At 38.6% G+C, this 19,963-nt stretch overlaps 1 protein-coding gene and 1 long non-coding RNA gene across 7 annotated transcripts in view; one reads left to right on the top strand and one right to left on the bottom strand.

Annotated features, from left to right (window-relative positions):
• Window positions 1–19,963, top strand: part of SDK1 (sidekick cell adhesion molecule 1) — a 1,057,379-nt gene that overhangs the window by 458,724 nt on the left and 578,692 nt on the right. The gene's annotated exons all lie outside the window — the stretch shown is intronic.
• LOC143666458 (uncharacterized) lies at window positions 10,944–12,217 on the bottom strand. The gene is made up of 2 exons (XR_013167645.1): window positions 12,043–12,217; window positions 10,944–12,009 (listed from the first exon to the last, which is right to left on the bottom strand). It is a non-coding gene; the product is annotated as an uncharacterized LOC143666458 (long non-coding RNA).

A 19,963-nucleotide genomic window follows, 5' to 3' on the forward strand; every position in this document is an offset into this window, starting at 1 on the left:
TGGATTTAAAGAAAGGAGAGCTGCGTCTGAGAATCAGCAGCACTGTTCAATCATTTTCTCATACGGAGCAATCCTAACTTAACGTTTCTGGTCTTAATTTTTTCACATATAACATGGGTGAAATCCATTTTCTGCTGGGAAAGTATTTTGCTGACTTGTTAGTTGGGGCTGTGATGAGGAGTGGAGGGAGCTCCTGCTGGAGGAAGATGCTGCTAGCAGCATGGATAAGTGAGGTGCAGCCAATGCAGATGACATGGTGGGGGTGGTGGGGGGAGTGCAGATATCTTATCTTTCTGCTAACTGCTCTAAACTTTTGCGGCATTCAGACAGAGAAATCAGAGAAAGGCTTTACTGTATGAATTTTGTTGATCACTGCTGAGAGAAAGAAAGTGGCTAAGTGATTTAAGGTCAAATAATATGTTACTTATGGATCTGAGGATAGAATTCAGCCCTTGAATGATACCTTGCTGGGTTTTGTAGTGAATATTTATGGCAAAGTTGATCTTAGCTTGTCCTTCAGGGTTGCCACATGGCCAAAGGAACCCTGTCCCTCAGGGTTGCCACATGGCCAAAGGAACCTGCTCTAGGGGCTGAGCATCTTGGGCTTTAGTCCCATGTGGTCACCTGTGGTCAGAACCTTAGGGCAAGTCCTTTACTTCTTTGAGGCTCCTTTTCTTCATCTCTGCAATGCAAGTGATGATTACGTGGCAAGACTTTCTTCTAGACTATCAAAGGTCATACTAGATTTAAGAGTGTTTTGTTAAATATGAAACATCGTATCTGAGTAATGTGGAATCATTTCTTCCTGAGGGCTCATTCTTTGCTGTAATCTAAGTGCTAGAATATGTGCATCCAAATGACGTGGTCCCCATTTCTTCATTCAGTCAGTCGGTCAGCACTGTGCTAAGCTCTGGGGGTAGGAAGATAAATCAAGTGATTCAGGCTCTCAAGGTTTCAGGATTGTAGCCACATCATAGTAGTTGTCTTATGTAATCTTTTTTAAATAACAGCTTTATCGAGATATAATTCACAGACCATAAAATTCACCTTTTTAAAGTGCACGATTCAGTGGGTTTTATTATATTCACAGAGTTGTACAACTATCACCATCATCACCATGATCTAATTTCAGAACATTTCCATTTCCCCAGAAAGAAACCCCACACCAATTAGCAGTCACTACCCATTCTCTCTTTTTTCCAGCTTTAAGTGTCATTGATTTATTTTACATCTCTATGGATTTGTCTATTTTGGGCATTTCATGTAAATAGAATCATATTGTGACCTTTGAAACCACATGCCATCTTTATTCAGTGTTTTCTTCTCTCTCTATTCCTCTTGCCTTTTACTGGTCATCATTAAATATTTCATTAAGTCTTTTTTTAGAATACCCTTTCCTGTGCTAAGTTCTATGGGAGTAAAGAAAAGACATTCCTCCATTCATTTAACAAATATTGGTTGGCTTTCTCCTTTGTGCTAGACATTTCGTAGGAACTGGTGCAATGACATATGGGTCCATGTTCTCACATAACTTATAGTCCTGTAAAGGCAAACAGAGAAAAAAGAGGCAAACAGACAAATGCATAAAGAGAACTGGATGAGGACATGCCGTCTGTCCTTTCCAAGGAGGTAATACTTAGGCCTTTCCAAGGAGGTGATACTTAGGCTGAAATCTGAAGAAAGAAAAGGAACCTGAGGTGTGCAGAAATGGGGCTGTATGTAGCTACTTGTTAAAGAGTACTTTGAAAACTGCTGCTTTTTTGCTTTGTATATATGTTACATTATACAATAAAAAAAGTTTAAAAGAAAAAGAAATGGGTCTGTATGTTCTGAACATAGCAGTCACAGAGGAACAAAAGTAGGGAAGAGCTGAAAAGCAGCCATTGTGGCTGCAGTGCTATGAGACCAGCAGGGGCCAGGTCACAGGAGTGCTTTTTCTATGGAGAGGGGTTTGAATTTTATTCCAGGTGCCATGGAAAGACATGGAGGCTTCCATGATCCATTTTGCTTTAAGAAAATCTGGTTGCTTTGTGGAGAATGGATAGTAAGGGGTATACGTGGAAACAGAGGGAATACTTAGGAAGCTTTTGTGGATGTCTGGCAAAAGATGCTGGTGGCCTGGATAAAGATGAGGACAGAAGAACTGGAAAAAAGTGGACAGACTGAAGATTATATATGTATATCAAAAGTAGAATCAAATGGACTGGTTATATCATAGAGGCAAGCTTCTTTATTTGGCTATGTAGTCACTGAAATAACAACTGCATACAGAATGGATTTAAGGAACAGCCAACATTTAGAGAAGGGTGGGGAGGCAAGATGTCCACACGAAGATAGAGAAGGAATAGCTGGAAAGGGAGGGGGTAGCCAAGAGAGTTTGATGTGATGGAATGACCAAGAGCGCCTTTTACCTGATACAGTTCATAAATAGTTTGAGTCAGCTGGACTTGAATACCAGCACAAGAAAAACGAAAGAAGAGATCAACACAGCATGGGAAAGATGGGAGAATGAGTGGAGAGAAAGACACATGGAAAAACCAACCATTTTACAGCTCTCCTAACCTTCTGGGTAAAACCAGCACATGAGGGAATTAAGCTCCATAGCCTAATTGGAAAAAAATCCAGTTTCTCTCTCCACTGTGGCTATAAATTAAAAGGCCCTTGGAAAAAAGAATGTGCTGCAGACAGATTCGAAATTTTGAGATCAAACAACCATAACAGCTGTAGTTCATGTTTCACCCAGGACGATTTTTCTTCTTGTTTTAGTGCTAGTTCTTTATCATAGCTGACTGACTTGCAGAGTCTTACCTTGGAAGGTTATAAGTGGGGCGGTGTACTTAGAACTTGTAACTTTGGAAGCATGGATCTTTTCTTCTTTAGTCTAGACTTGCCCATTCATTAGTAATTGAGTTATATTATTGTATCTGAGAGATAAATTATGTCCTTTGGTATTATATACAATGTGTATACTTTATTTCAGTCCATAGAATAATGCATGGAGCAATTTTGAGACTTGCCTATGCTGTATAAATTTTTATTATTTGTAAATTACCTGTGTGAAGTCTACCTGTGTTCGTGGTCATTTTAACACAAACCTTTCATTCTGTAAAATCAAGAGAAACCATTATTGCTTACTGTAAAGTTCTGAATTACCAATGAGCTTTGTCTTCTATATGAAAACCTGCATCATGCCAATTACTTTCAAAAACTAATTCACTATCAATAATTTTATTAACTTTTTCCTTGTTTTTAAAATGGATATATTCAGAGAAATCATAGTAGGGCTTGAAGCTGCTGTGTTTGAGTTAATATTATTGAATTAACTTTTAGTTAAATTTAAGAATTTTGTTTATGGAAATAGATACAAAATAGTACTTGTGTTAATTAAAGTTGGAGAGAAAGGAGGAACTGGCAACCTGCCTTTGGGTTATCTCTGATACTTAGTTGTGAGTAGAATGGCTAGCTATTTAGTTTCTGGCCTTCATCTAATACACTCTATGTGAATTTAAATAAATTGTAAATGTCCTGGATCAGGTTTAGTTATTTCTCTAACTAATGGTAAAATAAGGAATTGTAGCAGAGATGGAATTTTTGAAAAGCATCTAATGATTAAAATGGAAAATCATAGTGTTCCGAAATGCTTAATGGTAGAGGCCCTTGGTTTAGCATTTATTGTTGTCTTACTGCTTTTCTTAACATCCTTAGAAAGGATAATAGATACCAAATCTTGGAAGAAGTAACATAAAATGGTAGTTAAGAATGTGAGCTCTGACTGAGGAACGGAAAGGGGAACTATGGTGTATAAATACAATGGACTATTAAGAAGTCACAAGAAGAAATGAAGTTGTGAGGCAGGCAACTAGGTGAATGAACCTTAAGATCTGCATGTTAAATGAAATGTCAGAAAAAAAAAGACAAATATTATCATGCCTCAATCATATGGACTAACTATAAAAAAAAATTTGGTGAACTAAAGCCGAGAGGATGGGTTATCAGGTTCGGGTTTATTGTAAAGGGCCCTAGATTGTAAGCTCTTACAGAAGTTACATGTATTTGTGAGGTGTAACTGTTAATTCTAAATTCTGAGTTACTGAGCTCTTTGTTCAAAACATGGTCTTTCCCAGAAACTTTGGGTACTTATGTGACACCTGAGATTCAGAGTTAGAGCTCTGAAGCTATAAAAGTAAGCAGTACTCCATCCAGTTGAAAAATGGATAAGACTTCAACTAGAGATATGAATGAAACTGATCTGAAGTATACTAGAAGACTGGGTAAAGGATGATAGCATCCGTTTTTTTTTTTTTAAACATGGGCAGGCAATAGGAATTGAATGTAGGTCCTGGAATGGCAGGCAAGAACTCTGCCCGCTGAGCCACCATGGGCTACCCTATCATCCATATTTCAAAACTCAATTTCTGGTTGAAACCAAGGGAGTTATGTTTATTTGGTGCAAAATTTATATTTTGGGTAATACATTTCCTAATTTAACTTTTATCATCAGTTTAGTTGAACATCTTAAGTACATGGAGTCTTGAATAGAGAGTGAGATTTTTGTTGGTTTGTCCAGGTTAGTGTGATGCCCTGATAAATCCCAGAGCAATTTGGGCAGTGAGTAAAGAAGTATTTGTAAAGTCCCTTGGGGGGTGGGGGAGCAAGAACTTCCTCATTTGGAGAATTTCTAATCCTCTCGCAAGCAGTGGGGACAACCAAATCAATAGACCAAGCCCTAGATCTTGGGGTTTGCCCCTGTGAAACTTATTCCTGCAAAGGATAAGCTAAGTCTACTTAAAAATTAGGCCTTAGAGTCACCCACAGACAACCTCTTTTGTTGCTCAGATGTGGCCTCTCTCTCTCTCTCTAAGCCAACTCAGTGTGTAAACTCATGCCTTCCTTCCTATGCGGAACATGACTCTCAGGGGTGTAAATCTCCCTGGCAATGTGGGACAGAAAGCCTGGGATAAGCCAGGACCCAGCATCAAGAGATTGAGAAAGCCTTCTTGACCAAAAGGAAGGGAAGAGAGAAATGAGAGAAAATAAAGTTTCAGTGGCTAAGAGATTTCATTTAGAGTTGAGAAGTTATCCTGGAGGTTGTTCTTATGCATTATATAGATATCCCTTTTTAGTTTGTGGTGTTTTAGAGTCGCTGGAGGGAAATACCTGAGACTGTTGAGCTGTGTTCTGGTAGCCTGGATTCTTGAAGACAATTGTATAAAGACATAACATTTACAGTTTGACTGTGTTATTGTGAAACCTTGTGTCTGGTGCTTCTTCTATCCAGGGAATGGACATATGAGTTAAAAATATGTATAAAATAAATAAATAAATAATAGGGGGAACAAAGTGTAAAATAAATTAGATAGATGGAAATACTGGTGGTCAGTGAGAGGGAGGGGTAAAAGTATATGGTATGTATGAGTTTTTTCCTTTTATTTCTTTTTCTGGAATGATGCAAATGTTCTAAAAAAATGTTCATGGTGATGAATACATGACTACATAATGATATTGTGAGCCACTGATTGTTGCACTGTGGATAGAAAGTATGTGTGTGAAGATTTCTCAATTAAAATAAATAAAGAATGTAAACTCTGAAATCAGGTTGCCTAGGTTCAAATCCTGGTTTTTCCATTTAATAGCTGTGTGGTCTTGGACAGGTTACTGAATCTTCCTGTACCTCAGTTTCCTTTTCTGAAAAGCTGATTTAGTAATAATGCCTGCCTTAGAATATTGTTTGAGGATTACCTGTGTAAGCATCTGCAAATTTAAAAGGCTGAGACTAGCACCTGGATCATACTAAGAGCATCATAACTGTTAGTCAATCTTAATAATGCTCTTATTATTGTTATTACTTATTTCAGTGCTTCAAATAGAGGAAGAAACAATGGTTGTGTTATTCCCTTGGTGTTAGCTTCCTTCAAGTATATCTTGCAAAGTAAAATTGCTTTTTGTATTTCTGATTACTTTCACATCATCTGGAGTCATGATAATTATTTCTTAATTCTTTATGTGAATAAAAGTCCAAGTTCTTGATAGCAATAGGAAAAATGGAACAAATGAAGCAGTAGCAACATAGATTCTAGAGATAAGGAGCAACTAAGTCTTAAAGGTCAGAGCGTGTATGACACTCTTCAAGAAGACATCCTCTTTCCTTATAGAAAGTATCAAGCCCCACAACTTTTCACAGTGTAAACCTTGGAGAAAATATATCTGTCCCCAGCCCCTTTTGCATTAATTCCTTGTGCATTAATTCCAAAACCATTACTGCAACAACTCTAAGAATCAAATTGTCCATTTCAAAGCCCTGTTGTATCAAGATAGAGAAGGTGTTGAGAATCTAGACTGTCTTTCTTGAGACCCTGAGGAAGGAAGGGTGCTGGCAAGGGCTGTTCTGGAGACTCAGCAGCACACGGGCTCCCCAGATAGAGAAGTGGTTCATTTATTAAGACCACAACAAAAAAGAAAGATGGTTTAGGCTTCTGTGTCTGCCAAATGTGGATCACAGGTGGATAGCTTTGTTCTGTGGCTGAAATACGGACCAAAAGTGGCCTACACTAATGAAGGTGAAATGCTAGAACTGCCCTGGGATAGTGTGGGAGAAAGTATCTGAAGGCTTAGAGAGATTGGAATATTAGAATGGATCTGTCATGAAGACCTGCTCATCTACCTGGAGTGTCCAGAGGACACACTCACAAGACTGTGAGAAATAAATTTGTGAGAGGAGCCAAGACCCCAGAAGAGCTCTGTGGTTGCTCTTCTCTGTGGGTCACATGGCACGGTGGGAACTGCCGCCACTAACCTGGGATCTTAAAGGCAGTGGGAATGACAGACTCTGCCAGGTGGGTGTGGCTCCTGTAGTGGGCAGCAGAGTCAGTACAGTCATCAAAATAATCTGACTCACAGAGACCTATGGCATTCGCCAGCTGATCATGGGGTACCTAGAAGTGACATCCATGGATGGGCCACAAAATTCTTATTTGATCTGGATAAGCAGAAGCGTTCTAGGTCATGTGAACAAAACTCTTAACTTGAATCACAAAAGCAGAGTGGGGGCCCCTCAATCAATTCCCAGAGTTGGGCAGTTTAGAGACTGAGAACCCTTTGAATGAAAGTAAAGCCAAGTCCCCTTCAAAAAGGGCCCTGCTATACTGCCAAAGATTTATACTGTTGATCTTCCTCCACCTTCCTCGAAGAGAACTGTGGCCTTTTCCAGGGTAGACTGTGCTTTGGGAAAGAGGAAATGATCAGACATTTCAGGGATTATTAGACACTGACTTGGAAGTGACATTACTCCAGGAAAGTCAAAGCATCACTTTGGTCCACCAGTCAGAGTAGGGGATTACAGAGGTCAGATGATCAAAGGACTTTTACTCAAGTCCATCTCACAGTGGTCCAGTGAGTCCCAGACCCATCCTGTAGCTATTTCTCCACTTCTGGAATGTATAATTAGAATAGACATATTCAGCAGTTTGCAGACAGCTAGTACACATGTTTGCTTTTACTTTAGATTTGAAGGAATGCATAATTAGATTATTTTAATTTAAATCAATATTAATTAATATATTCTGACTAAAGAAAGTTAAGTCAGGTGTTTTCATATTTTAAAATCTATAACAACGGCAAAAGGCCTAGATTTTTGTCCATATGAGAAGTGTATAAAATTGTGATACTTTTTAGAGTAAGATTTATAATAACGGCAATAATATAGCATCATAGATGGGAGAAATGAACCTGTGTGTTACTATCTTTAAATGAGGTGATTTTATGTAAATTATACAAAAGCTGAAGCTTATTTAGTACTTATGGGTTTTTTTTTTCCTCTTTTTGATTTTTTTTAGCTAAATAAAACATTTCAGTAAGATTAATTTATGTTTGTGTCATATCTTTTTGATTTGGGGTTTGTTCTTATGTTTTCCCTTTTGTAACTTCTGGGAAGTTGTCCTCTTATAGGTTTGTACTGGAATTGAAGATTTGCAAACATTAGGCTTTGTGGCCAGAGGGAGGGGCTGTGATATGCAGGACAGGCAGCTTTGAGCAGTTTGGCTAGGATTGCCTGGCTTCAGCAACCGGGAAAACTGAAATGGACAGCCTGGTTGTTGTCTAAAGCTACAGTGGGTATAAAATTTGACATATTTTAATTATCTTTTTTCCCTGCTAGTCTCAAAGGTTTTACATCTATAAGGAAGATGGAAAGTGGAAAAATAAATCTTAGATTGGCTAATTATCCCATAAATGCTAAGCAAGGCAGAAATGTTTCATGGAATAACTTTATTGTCAAAGCGTTTTTCTTGGTAATGTACCATTGCTTCTATGCAAAGAAGCTGATGTGTTTCCACTGTATGCTAGGCGTTGAAAGTTTGAGACAAAGTAACCATAAGGTAGTCCTTGACCCTGCAGTCTCATTTTAATCACTGGAGACCTTTTTATACACATTCTACTTTACTTCCTTTTTTTCTCTACCTGAGCAACATCCAGTGCTTGTTCAAATATACCTATTGTAAGGAGCTCAGCCAGCATTTCCCAGCTTGCCATAGGGAGATGTTTGTTTTTCTTCTTGGTGGAATGCAAAACACATGTGCCTTTAAAGGTGGGTAAAATATAAGGCAAATTGGACGGGTGCCAACAGGCTGTTTCCTTGGGATACTCTAAATTACAGCAATTGCTATAATGAGAAACACCAAGCTATTAATTGCCTGCACAGCTCAGGGCAACTTCAGCTACAGTGCTATTGTGTTGTGAAGCAGTGTAATGAGAAAATCTGTGTATCCAGATCCCCCTGTGTGTATGTTTTCTTCTGGTCATCTAGTAGCCTTTTCTGTTGTGATTGTAAACTTTACAAATGGAAAATTTCAAGTTTGTAAGCTTTGTATGTGCATACATATTTTTATACAAAAACTGTTTTTGTAGCTCACTTGTAGAAGTATATAAATCTGCATGAGCTCTAACAATTTGCATCTTACTTGTGGTTCTTAAACAATGGAATATTGCTTCCAAGGAGAAGAAAATGTTACTTTGAAATCATCATATTTGAAAAATAATAATGATTTTAAGGGACACCGTATCATTTTCAGCAAGAATAGGTATGACCCATATCCACTGCAGAATGATTAAAACCTTATAACTTTTGAGTGGATTCTTTTGACTAGCTCAGAGATGCTTGAGTTTACATGAAAGCAGAGAAATAAAGTAGCGCTATAAGTCTCTGAGAAATAATGGCCTTTCTTTTCTCTGCTATTGCTTTTCTCAAGCCTCTGAAAACTTGTAGCTGAGCCCTGGGCGGTCTGTGATGTGAATTCCCCCTGTGCTTTCTCAGCACGCCCCTCTGCATGCATGAAGATGCACCGTGTACACAAAAGCAGACTCTAGTTTCAGCCTGCCTTGTCATGAGGCCTCAGGCCCCCCGTAGCCTGCCCTATGAGGACTCTTCAGGCAAATTCTGTAAATTATTTGGGATATGAGGGATGACTCACATGAATTTGTACATCAATTAAAATAATGAATAATTTTGCTTTTCCTACTCCAACTCCTACAGCCTGAAATCAAGCTAGGTTAGAAATTCTTCAAGGGCAGGGGCTGTCTTTCCTTCAACTTTGCAACCTTTGTGCATAACACAGCACATCACAAGCTGCTGGTACTCAATGAATATTTGTTATTTGGATGAAAGTATGAATGAGTGAATGGAGCTTATTCTTGTGCTTGATATCTTATGAGTTAATAAGTATTTTTCCCCTTTCTCTATTTTTTTGGGGAGAGGGACATAATGCTACAGATAGAAATGGTATTTTGGTCATCGAGAAGTGGCTCTTTCTCTATGCTGATAACACGGCACCTGGCTGTCCTTGTTTAGTGGGCCTTTGACCCCCCCCCCCCCCTAGAGTCTGGAGAGGATATGGTCAATAGTTTATTCAAGTTCGAAATATTCAGTGTTGTTTGTGTTGCTTTCCCCCCTTTATTAATAGATTTAGATTGAGTTTAATGATAAAGACATTTTCTCAGTTGGTTTCATTTGTGCAGGGGCAGAGAAATGTGGACATGATTCTGCCATCTCTCCTTGGTTCCTCCATTACCTTCCTATTATTCCTATCCCAATTAATCATCAAGTTTTCTCCTCCACCACCACTACCTTAGTTCAGGCCAGCAGCATATTCTACTCGGATATTCTTATGAGATGACTCGGATTACTACAAAACCCCTTCTCTGATCCTTAGGTCTCCAGCTTTATCCTTTTCCCACCTCACTTCTGGTGTCCATTCTGGGGATAAGCAGATCTTTCTAAAGGTTAGACAGGTCCCATCACTTTCCAGACTGTCCTATCTTTAAAAACCTCTCAGTGATTTCCCAATCTTCAGGATGAAGTCTAAGCTGTGGTCCTTCATGACAGGCCACTGTAGCCTCTCTGGCCCCTCTTCTCTGGCTTCCTTCTCCCTTACGATTAACAAAGCAGTTAGTTCCTCAGCTGTTCCGTGCTCTCTCTTCTGTTTTAGGATTGTTGAACATGCTCTTCCCAATGTCTGGAATACCATTCGCCTGACTGATGTTTCTTTTTGGCTTTAGATATCTTATAAATCACTTCCTCTGAGAATTTTTCCCAGGCTGCTTTCCCAACCCAGCTCCCCTTGGAGACCAGGTCCAGTTTGCCTTCTGCAAGGTCAGGTGGCACCCTGCTCTCATAGTATTAAGAAAAATCGTTTGTGAGTAATTCACATATATGTTTTTATTTCTCTTTCAGCATTTCTAAATATCAGCAAGCATTTGACCAAATAAATCTCTGTTACTTTAAACTTGCTGTTTTGAAATACTGTCTTCTTCCCCTAAACTGTGACTATCAATGGCCTTGTTTCACCTTAGGGTATAATCTTTTTTTTTTTTTTTTTTTTTTTACATTTACATCATATTTCACTTTATTACATTAAAGGAGAATTCAATAATTGAAATCAATTAAAGTAAAATTAAGTGTTAAGTAATTTAATGAGTCAGATATATACAGTAATATGTATATGTAATGGATATATGAAATTCTTATACAGGTGTAAAAATTCTCAGTAGAAATAAATTAAAAGCAACATTAAAAACTAAGTTCCATTTAATTTGGTGTAATGTTTGCCTTTTTTGAATAATTAAAACAAACTGATACCTAACATTTGTTAATTCTAACACAAATTATTCTGGTTGATACATACTTTTATTTATGGTAATTCAACAAAGTCTAAGTTTTGCTTCTCTATCTGGGTTAAATAAATACACATCACTCTAAGAAATAAAAATGTTTAAAATAAGGGTCCTATGTCTTGGTGTCTGGTTCTTGGAAGTAAGGTTTTCACTAAATAAGATCAATAAAGTGTATATAATGGTAGAATGCCCCATTATCTGCTTTAACTTGGTCTGTGCTAAATTGATTTTTAAAAAAACCTTACTCATGCTTAAAAGTGCATCTTTCATCATAAAATGTAGCAATAGCTTATACTAATACAAACTTCCAACAATATAATAAATTATTGCTACTGAAATACTTTATACATGAATAATTTATCTCTTTACACTTTTGAAGTCTTGAATTTCAGTATGTTCTACAGCTTCTGTATCATCACTTGAAATTTGCTCTTAGCGTCATCCAATAAAGGCAACTCTATTTTTATGGGATGATTATCAGATTTGTGAGCAAATGTCTTTGTTTCTCTTCGTGATCCTTACAATTTGGGTATTTCATTGTTGATTATCCAGGCAGGCATTGAAGACACTTCAGCTGTTACAATACTTTTTATCCCCAAGTTTGATAAGCCACCTCTGATTAAACCACATGTAAATGCTAAATACTTAGATGCATGTTCTAAATATTGTTTTCCTGAAGACATCTGAGTAAGGAGACGAAATTTGTTGTCTTGAAGTACATAGATACCCTGATGATTTGTCCTTAGATTGTCAATTTGTTTCTTGAATACTGTAGTCCAAAAATCTTTACAAATGAACTTCATGATATCTAGCTCATCCTTGAATCTTGCAGTATCTTTTGTAAATCTGGAAGAAAATTTTCAAATCCATACTGCTCACCTTTCTATCAATCCTTGTCCCACTCGAAACCCCATGTTTTCCAGCTTAGTAATACATCGTCCATTTTCCTTAAAGCGGCTGGAAAACTGCGCGCTCTTTGCCAGGTCCTCGAACCCAGACCCCAGAACGCTTCCAAACCCACAGCTCTGCGCCGAGAGAATCCGGGGACCCCCGGCTAGAGAGCAGGTTATAATCTTTTTCCCAGACACAAGGTTCTAAGCTTGACTCTTCCTTCTTTACTTTCTCTCCCGCATTACAGTAACCATCAATCCTGGTAGGATGGGGACTTGAATTTTGAAATATACATATATAAATGCAGAAGGTACATAACCGTAAATGTCCAAAATAAAATGAGTATAAGGCAGATGCCCATGGAACCACCTGCCTTTCTAAAAGCAAATGCGGCCCATGAGTCCCGAGTGCCTCTATTCAGTCCCATCCCACCCCAGAGGACTTGGCTTCTATGGTAGTTACATTCTTGCTTTTCTATATGGTTTTGCTGCTTATATATTTCACTTCTTTTGGGGTTTTATATAAATGGAATCAAAGAAAATATAACCCTTTGGATCTTGCTTCTTTAGTCCAACATGATGTTTTTAAGATCTAGCTATATTATTTTTTCTAGCTGTATTTGTTCATTTTAATTACTGTCTAATTTTCCATTGTATGAATATGCCACAACTGATCTCCTCTATGGTTAATGGACATTGATTTTGTTTGCAATTAGGCTATAATGAAAAATGTTACTATGATGTATAACCAATAATTTGGCTGATCTTTGTTCACGGTTCCTGAGAAAAGCCCTCTAAATCTTGGGAATTTTTCTGTGACAGGAGTGTCTGTAATTTATGGAGAGTCTTAGGCTACACTTGATGGTTTATCTTTATGAGATGACTCAGGCAGGGGTGCCCAAACTGTGTTCTTAGATTAGGGCTGGACATGCTAGAAAGGCCCCCATGTGATTTGTAGACTGGGGCTTCAAGCTAGTTCACATCAGCCTGACCTGGGACCTGGGGTCAGGGACCTGGGATTGAGTTCATCCACGGGGGCCTTGACTCCATTAGCTGTGCCTCCATAATGAGACTGCAGTAAAAGCTCTGGACACCGATGCTCCAATGCGCTTCCTTGGTTGGTAACACACATCCACGCGCCCAGTGGGTGACGACACGTCCCAGCTCCCCACAGAGGGGACATGGGAACTTTGTATTTGAAGACCCTCCAGATATCACACCATGTGTCTCTTCTTCTGGCTTCTTATTTGTATCCTTTGCTAAAATAAAACTGTAATCATAAATGCAGCACTTTCTGTGAGTCATTTATGTGAGTCATTCTAGCAAATCATTGAAGCTAAGAGGGTGATGGAAGCCCCTTTGGTCAGAAGTTTTGATAGTCTGGGAACCCCTGAACTTGAGATTGTGCCCTTTCGATGGAGTCTGACCTGCTCTAGGAATCTTGTACTGGAATGCTGCCATGATTGGTGTCACGAGTTGTTGCATGTGCTGATTCCCTGTGCATGTTCCTGAGGTGTGTAGTCACTGGTCATAGGGGTGGCTGTCTTCACCTTTAGGAGGTAATCAAGCTGTTTTCAAAGAGGGTGGACCGGTTTACATTCTCACCATCATCATGGGAATTAAAGACTGCAAATCTTTACCAGCACTTGGTAGTGCCATATTATTAAATGTTTGCCAGTCTGGTTTTGTGTAGTCACAGCTTCACTGTGGCTTTAACTGGGATTTCCTTGATAACTAATGAGGTTAAATGTATTTTCCTATGTTTGTCAGTTGAATTTCCTCTTTTGTGTATTACCTATTGAAATCTCCAAATCCCCTTTGCCCATTTTTCTATCAGATTATCTATGTTATTGATTTATAGGGGTTCTTCACTGAGTTCACAAAGGATCAGTTTACAAAGGACCTGGGCACAAGTCCTTTGCCTTTCATGTTGTTCAAATTATGCTCTACTAGTCTCTCTGACTTACATTTTTACTTCTTACATGGTGTCTTTTGAAGAGAAAAGCTTATTTTTCTATCATTGTATTCATCAATATTTTCTTTTTTAGTCTGTTTAAGATACCTTACTCTATCTTGTGTTTGTGGAGATATTTTCTGAAATTACCTTCTGAAAACCTTTTTTGTGTGCTACTTACTTTGGGCCTTTAACCTGTGTACTGTAGATTTTTGTCTCCTGTGAAGAGAAATCCTGCATATTCCTCCTTCACTTCCCTCTGCTCTGGTTCCTTTTTTTTTGACCTACCACAATATTTAATGATTATCCCGTGAGTGGCTCTTGTGCTTACCTTCCTGCCTTTGTCTTCCAGTTCATCTTCCTTTTTGCTTTGTTAGGTTAACTTTCCTAACATATCACACTGATTGTATGTGGGAAACCCTCTACGTCACTTATGCTATTACAAGATTGCATTTTGTCTACATCGCTGGCATTCTCCTCAAAATTTATTGCTAGTTCAGTTTCAGTGAGGAGAGATACCATCTCATCAGGGGAAATCAGTGGGTTCTTAAGTGATTTGTCACCATATCTGAAATCAGTCCTCCACCCTGCACATTCTAAATTGGTTCTTTTGTCTGAATTCTTGGAATACATTTCACTCAGAAGAAGAGATTGATGTAAGAACCGGATACCCTCTTACAATGAGAAATAGTGCATTCCAATGACCATTATATTCACATCTGTTCTCCGGGCCACCCACTTTCCCATGTTATTTTATTGTGCCTTAATATTTCTGCAGCCCTACCCCCAAACACTCTTGCTCTCCCCACCCCTGAGACCTATGGACACCTGTTTTACTTGAAGCCCTGGTTTATCTCTCTTTAATCTTACTATAACAGTCTGGTACTTTAGGCAGAGTAGGCTACTTGCTATTTTGAGGAATATTGTGGTTTCTCACTTTCTCACTTCTTAACCTTCGGTTAATTAAAGCATTTCTGTCTGGGTTGCCCTATTCCTAGGTCTAAGTCCATTACATCTGTAACCTTTTTAAAATCTTATCGGTGACACAGAATGGGTCCCCTTCCTAGTTCATTCCTCCCCTATGAAGTGACTTGCAATCACATTTTCTGCTAAAGAGCAAAACTTGGTTGGCCAAGTGCTGACTCACGTGATTTCTTCCTCTGGCCACAGTTTACTGGAGACCAAGAGGTGATTAAGTCTTTGGCTGATCATTGACTGATTTGACTCTTTAAAGAAATCAGTACTGAGAAGCCCCAAAATCATAAAAGCATGCGGGATCCTTGCTTGTAGAAACCAAAGCCACATATATAGTCTGAAGTGCCAATGTTTCAGAAGAACCACAATAAACAGAGGAGGCTCTTCTGCAATGGGTAACATGGTGCACACACTAGGTAGAAAAATGGAAATGAGAGGCTATGAATCCCAGGGAGGGAATCTGCCTCAATCAGGGATGACAGCAGTTCCTATTTCAGATCCAGTCCCTTTGAAATGTGGCTGTGTTCTTGATTTCCACAAGAGCTTTATGCTTATGATAAAACTAGTCAGGTTTACCACAAAATAAAGTCATCCTCTTAATCTCTGTCTCCCTTAAATCTTTCCTACACTGAGGTAATGTCTCTTCCCCCATTTAAAAATTAAGATATAGAGTGGGCCATGGTGGCTCAGCAGGCAAAGTTTTCACCTGCCATGCCAGAGACCTGGATTTGATTCCTGATCTTGCCCAAGCAAAAAAATATATACATATATATTAAGGTCTAAAAATTCAACTTTTTTGTGTATAGATCGGTGAATTTTAACAAACCCATACAGTTGTGAGTCTACTACCATAGCTACGATCTGCAACATTCACCTCCCCCCTGCCAAATCTTCTCATGTTCTTCTGTTGCCTATTCCTTGCCCCACTGTCCCCTCCTGGTATTTTTTCTGTCCCTATAGTTTTTCATTTTCCAGAATGTCATAGACATGGGATCTTATAATACATAGCTTTTTGAGTCTGTCTACTTTTACTTGGCAATATAATGCATTTGAGTTTTATCCATGACGTTGCATGTATTAGTTTGCTCCTGAGTGGAATTTCATTACGTGGATGTACCACAGTTTCTTATTCTATGATAATGATGATGAAGGACATTTAGGATGTGTCCAGTTTTTTCTATTATGAATTAAGCAGCTATGAATATTCCGAAACAGTGGAGTTTTCATTTCAGTTAGATAAATCCCTAGGAGTACACTTGCTGGGTCTTATGGCAAGTGTTTGTTTAACTTTATAAGGAACTTCAGAGTATCGGTGGCAATAATAATAACAACTAGCATTCTGTCATCCAAGAGAGAGGGAAAAATAATAATTTCAGACATGTGAGGTCTTCTAGTTATCTGTTGCTTCTTAATAAACTATCTCAAACTTAGTAGCTTAAAACAAAACATTTATTTTGTGCACAAATCTGCAATTTGGGCAGAAGTAGGGACTCTTATCTTTGTTCCACATGGTGTCAGCTTGGGTGACTTGACCGATAGCAGGAGGCTCTTCTAAGATGACTCTCTCTCATGTATCAGCTGGAATCTCAGCTAGTGTTAAGGGATAAAGGCCTCAGTTCTTTCCCATATGGGCGTCTCCATGTGGCCTGGGCTTCTTAAGAGCATGATATCTGCCCCTTCTATGCCCTTAAGAGAGAGAGCCACATGAAAGTTGTATTACCTTTTATGACCAGCCTTGGAGGTGACATAGTGTCACTTTTGCCATATTTTATTAGTCAAAAAGTTCACAAAGGTCTTCACAGTCAAGGGAAAGAGAAATAGACTCCTTCTCTTTATGGGAGAGTGACAAGGTTATGGAAGAGTGTGTCAGGCAGGAAATATTGTCGTGACTCATTTTAGAAAATATAATCTGCCATACAAGGGCTCATGAAATTTACCACTCACCAAACCTCTTTGAAAGAATTACTGAAGGGAACATTATAAGAAGAAGAAAAAAAATCTGGGAAGAATTGGACTATAAGGAGTAATAATAAATCAATAACATGTATTGGTTAGTCAAAGTGAATGTTGAGTTTTTCTGAATGTAAAATTATGTGGAACTAAAATCCCAAATTATGACAACATAGAAGTGGTGGAGGAGCAGAGGGAAATAAAAGCTTTTACAAGTTTTTAACTTGTTTAATGAAGAGATATAACTTTGGGCCTTGTTTCAAAATTCTTCTTCATGAAAATATTTGGAATGAAAATCAGGCTTTATAGCATCTCTTCTCCTCCTTTTCACTCATCAACTCACATTGACCTACTTCTGTTCCCACCGCAACGCTGAATCACTCTTCAGTTCTCACTCTACTTGGACTCAGCTGGTTTTAACCCTTTTGTTCATTTCCTTCTACTTAAAACTCTCTCTTCCTTTAGATTCGATAACACACACACTTCTATTTGTGTAAGTTTTTTATGTCTCTCTGCTGCTTAGATCCTTTTTTCCCAGCTCTTCCTACTCTGTCTGTCCTTTAAATACTGGATATCTTCAGTTTTTGGTCCTAGAACTTTTTTACCTCCCACCTTATTCTTACTTATTAGGCAATCCCATCCAAACCTATGATTTCACTTACAAGCTATAGTATTTGCAGATGACTCAAAAATTTTATCTCCAGCCCAACCACTCCTCTGAGTTGCTGACATATAGTCAGTGGCCTATTCATAGTCTTTTGGATTTTGTTCAGAAGCACTTCGTATTACACACGCTGCACACAGAAACTCTTCTATCTTCTTTGACCCTTTTTCCTTCTCCCATATCTCATCCTACCAAAATCATGGCTCTCCTCCAGTGTTCCTTTGTTAATATAAATAACACCACCGTCCAACAGTTGCCCTAGCAGGAGCCTAAGTAATTATTTCTGATATTTCCTTTCTTCGACCACTATACCTGATTATCACCAGGCTCTGTTTATTGTACCACCTGATCTCTCACGTGTCTATATTCCATCTCTGTCACCATCCCTGACCAAGCTGTCTTCTCTCTGATAAACTGCTATATTTGTATTCTAACTTGCCTCTCTATGTCTGTTCTCCACATTGTAGCACAATGGTTTAGTAACTTCTCTCTTGTTTAAAATCCATTGGTACAGTAGCCTGAATAATAGTATCTTTAATAAATCCTACACTCTCTGCAGAATGTGGTCCATTGCTACCTCACTGGCATAATTTTCTGCCTCCATATCTTCCTGTGAAGAAAAGTCATAGCCGCCTCAGTGCAGTGGTTAGATCCTAGTTTCTAAAGGCCAGACTGCCTGAGTTGGAGCCCAAGCTTTTCAACTTACTAGTATGATCGTGGACAAGTTTTTTAACTTCTGTAAGTATCAGTGTTCTCATCTGTGAAACGGAGTATTTAGTTAGTATGTTTACTTGAGTGAATTAAACAAGATGAAATGTGAAGTGCTGGCACAGTGCCTGGCATTTGAAAAGCCCCCGGTGCACATTCATGTGTCTGGGAACTCCCACTGGCTCTCCCCTCAGCCCAAAATATTTCCCTTCACTTCACCTGGTTAACTCTGACATCCTTCTGCTCCAGGTTCATGTCTGTGGCGGATCGGGTAACGCCTATTTCCAGGAAACCTTCCCTGATTCCTCAAATTCTTGCCCCCCCCATGATGTGTTCTCAGCATAAGGATGTGCACAGTTTTCTTTACATAGTTTTCACAATTACAATGAAAATATATCAGAGTAAAAATTGGGGTAACTAGGTTAATGGTATTAGACCTGGCTTTTGTTCTTAATATTAGTACAATCATACCGTGTAAAAAATTCCTAATAAATTTAAATCTCCCAATTGTAAAAAAGAAAAAAAAAGATCAATATGTAGCTAATTATTAAAGGTTTGTTTGTCTTATTGGGCTGTAGGCTCTCCAAGAACTAGGAGCCTGGACTGTCTTGCTCTTAACTGAGTCCCTGGTACCACCCTGCTTAGAGTTAGCGCTCACTTAACACTGGCAGAGTCAAGAAGAAACACTTAACAAGGAATCAGATCTGGCCTTGCATCCTGTCTCTGCCCTGAAATATCAAATCATGTCCTCTTGAGTGTGAAATGAGGAAATTGGACTTGTTTGTTTTGACTTCAACATTTTATGGTTCTAGGCATAGCAAATAAATTTCTTAACTATTGTCTAATGTTTAGAATCATGAATTCTTTGAAAGATATGGAATCAATTTAGAGCCTCCAAAGATAGAAAAATATCTTAAATTAAAAGTATAAGTCCAAGCTTATAGGAAAGAATCCAAGTTAAGATTAATTAAAATAAACTTGCTTTCTTTATGCAGGTAGCCAATCACAGTTTTTTGTGTGTGCCTGTGAGGTTGGAAAGGTGTTTGCTGGTTTGTTTGTCTCTTTGCATTTACTACTATGAGGAAATCCACTGAACCTAACTTTTCCCTTTATAACTGAAAAATGCGAAGGAAGTAGCTGCTTAGATTTAAAAGCAGGAAGATCCTGAAAACTGTGAAGTAGCTACTCTGAAGCTGGAGGACATAACACTGCTTTGGGATGCTAGTGTCTGACAGCATGTGCTGAGGTCTTCAAGAAATCCTCGTGGTGACTAGGAGGAGTGGTGGGTGTTTGTGGTAACTGTGTGTCTAACATGAAGGATTGCAAGAACAAGGGACAGGCAAATTATACAGCAGTCTGTGACTGCTGGTGAGAGTGGACACATCCCCAAGTGACTTCCCTACCAATCCTGTTTCTATAGAGCTGAGTTGCATAACCACTCACTGTGAATCATCCCATCATTTCATTTCAAGTAGCTCATCTTCCCCCCACCAATCTGCAAAGAACTCATGAAGGGTCTTTCTGTTTCTTGGGCTTATAAGAAATACCTCAATATGGAACATTAAAAAAACTGAGAAAAAATTGTCACAGTGCTGAGAGAGGACATATAGGCTAAGAAGAGAGATGAGCTATAAACCAGTGTCTGGATTAAGTCCAGTA

Source organism: Tamandua tetradactyla, chromosome 23, assembly GCF_023851605.1.
Source record: "Tamandua tetradactyla isolate mTamTet1 chromosome 23, mTamTet1.pri, whole genome shotgun sequence".
NCBI lineage: Eukaryota > Metazoa > Chordata > Mammalia > Pilosa > Myrmecophagidae > Tamandua > Tamandua tetradactyla.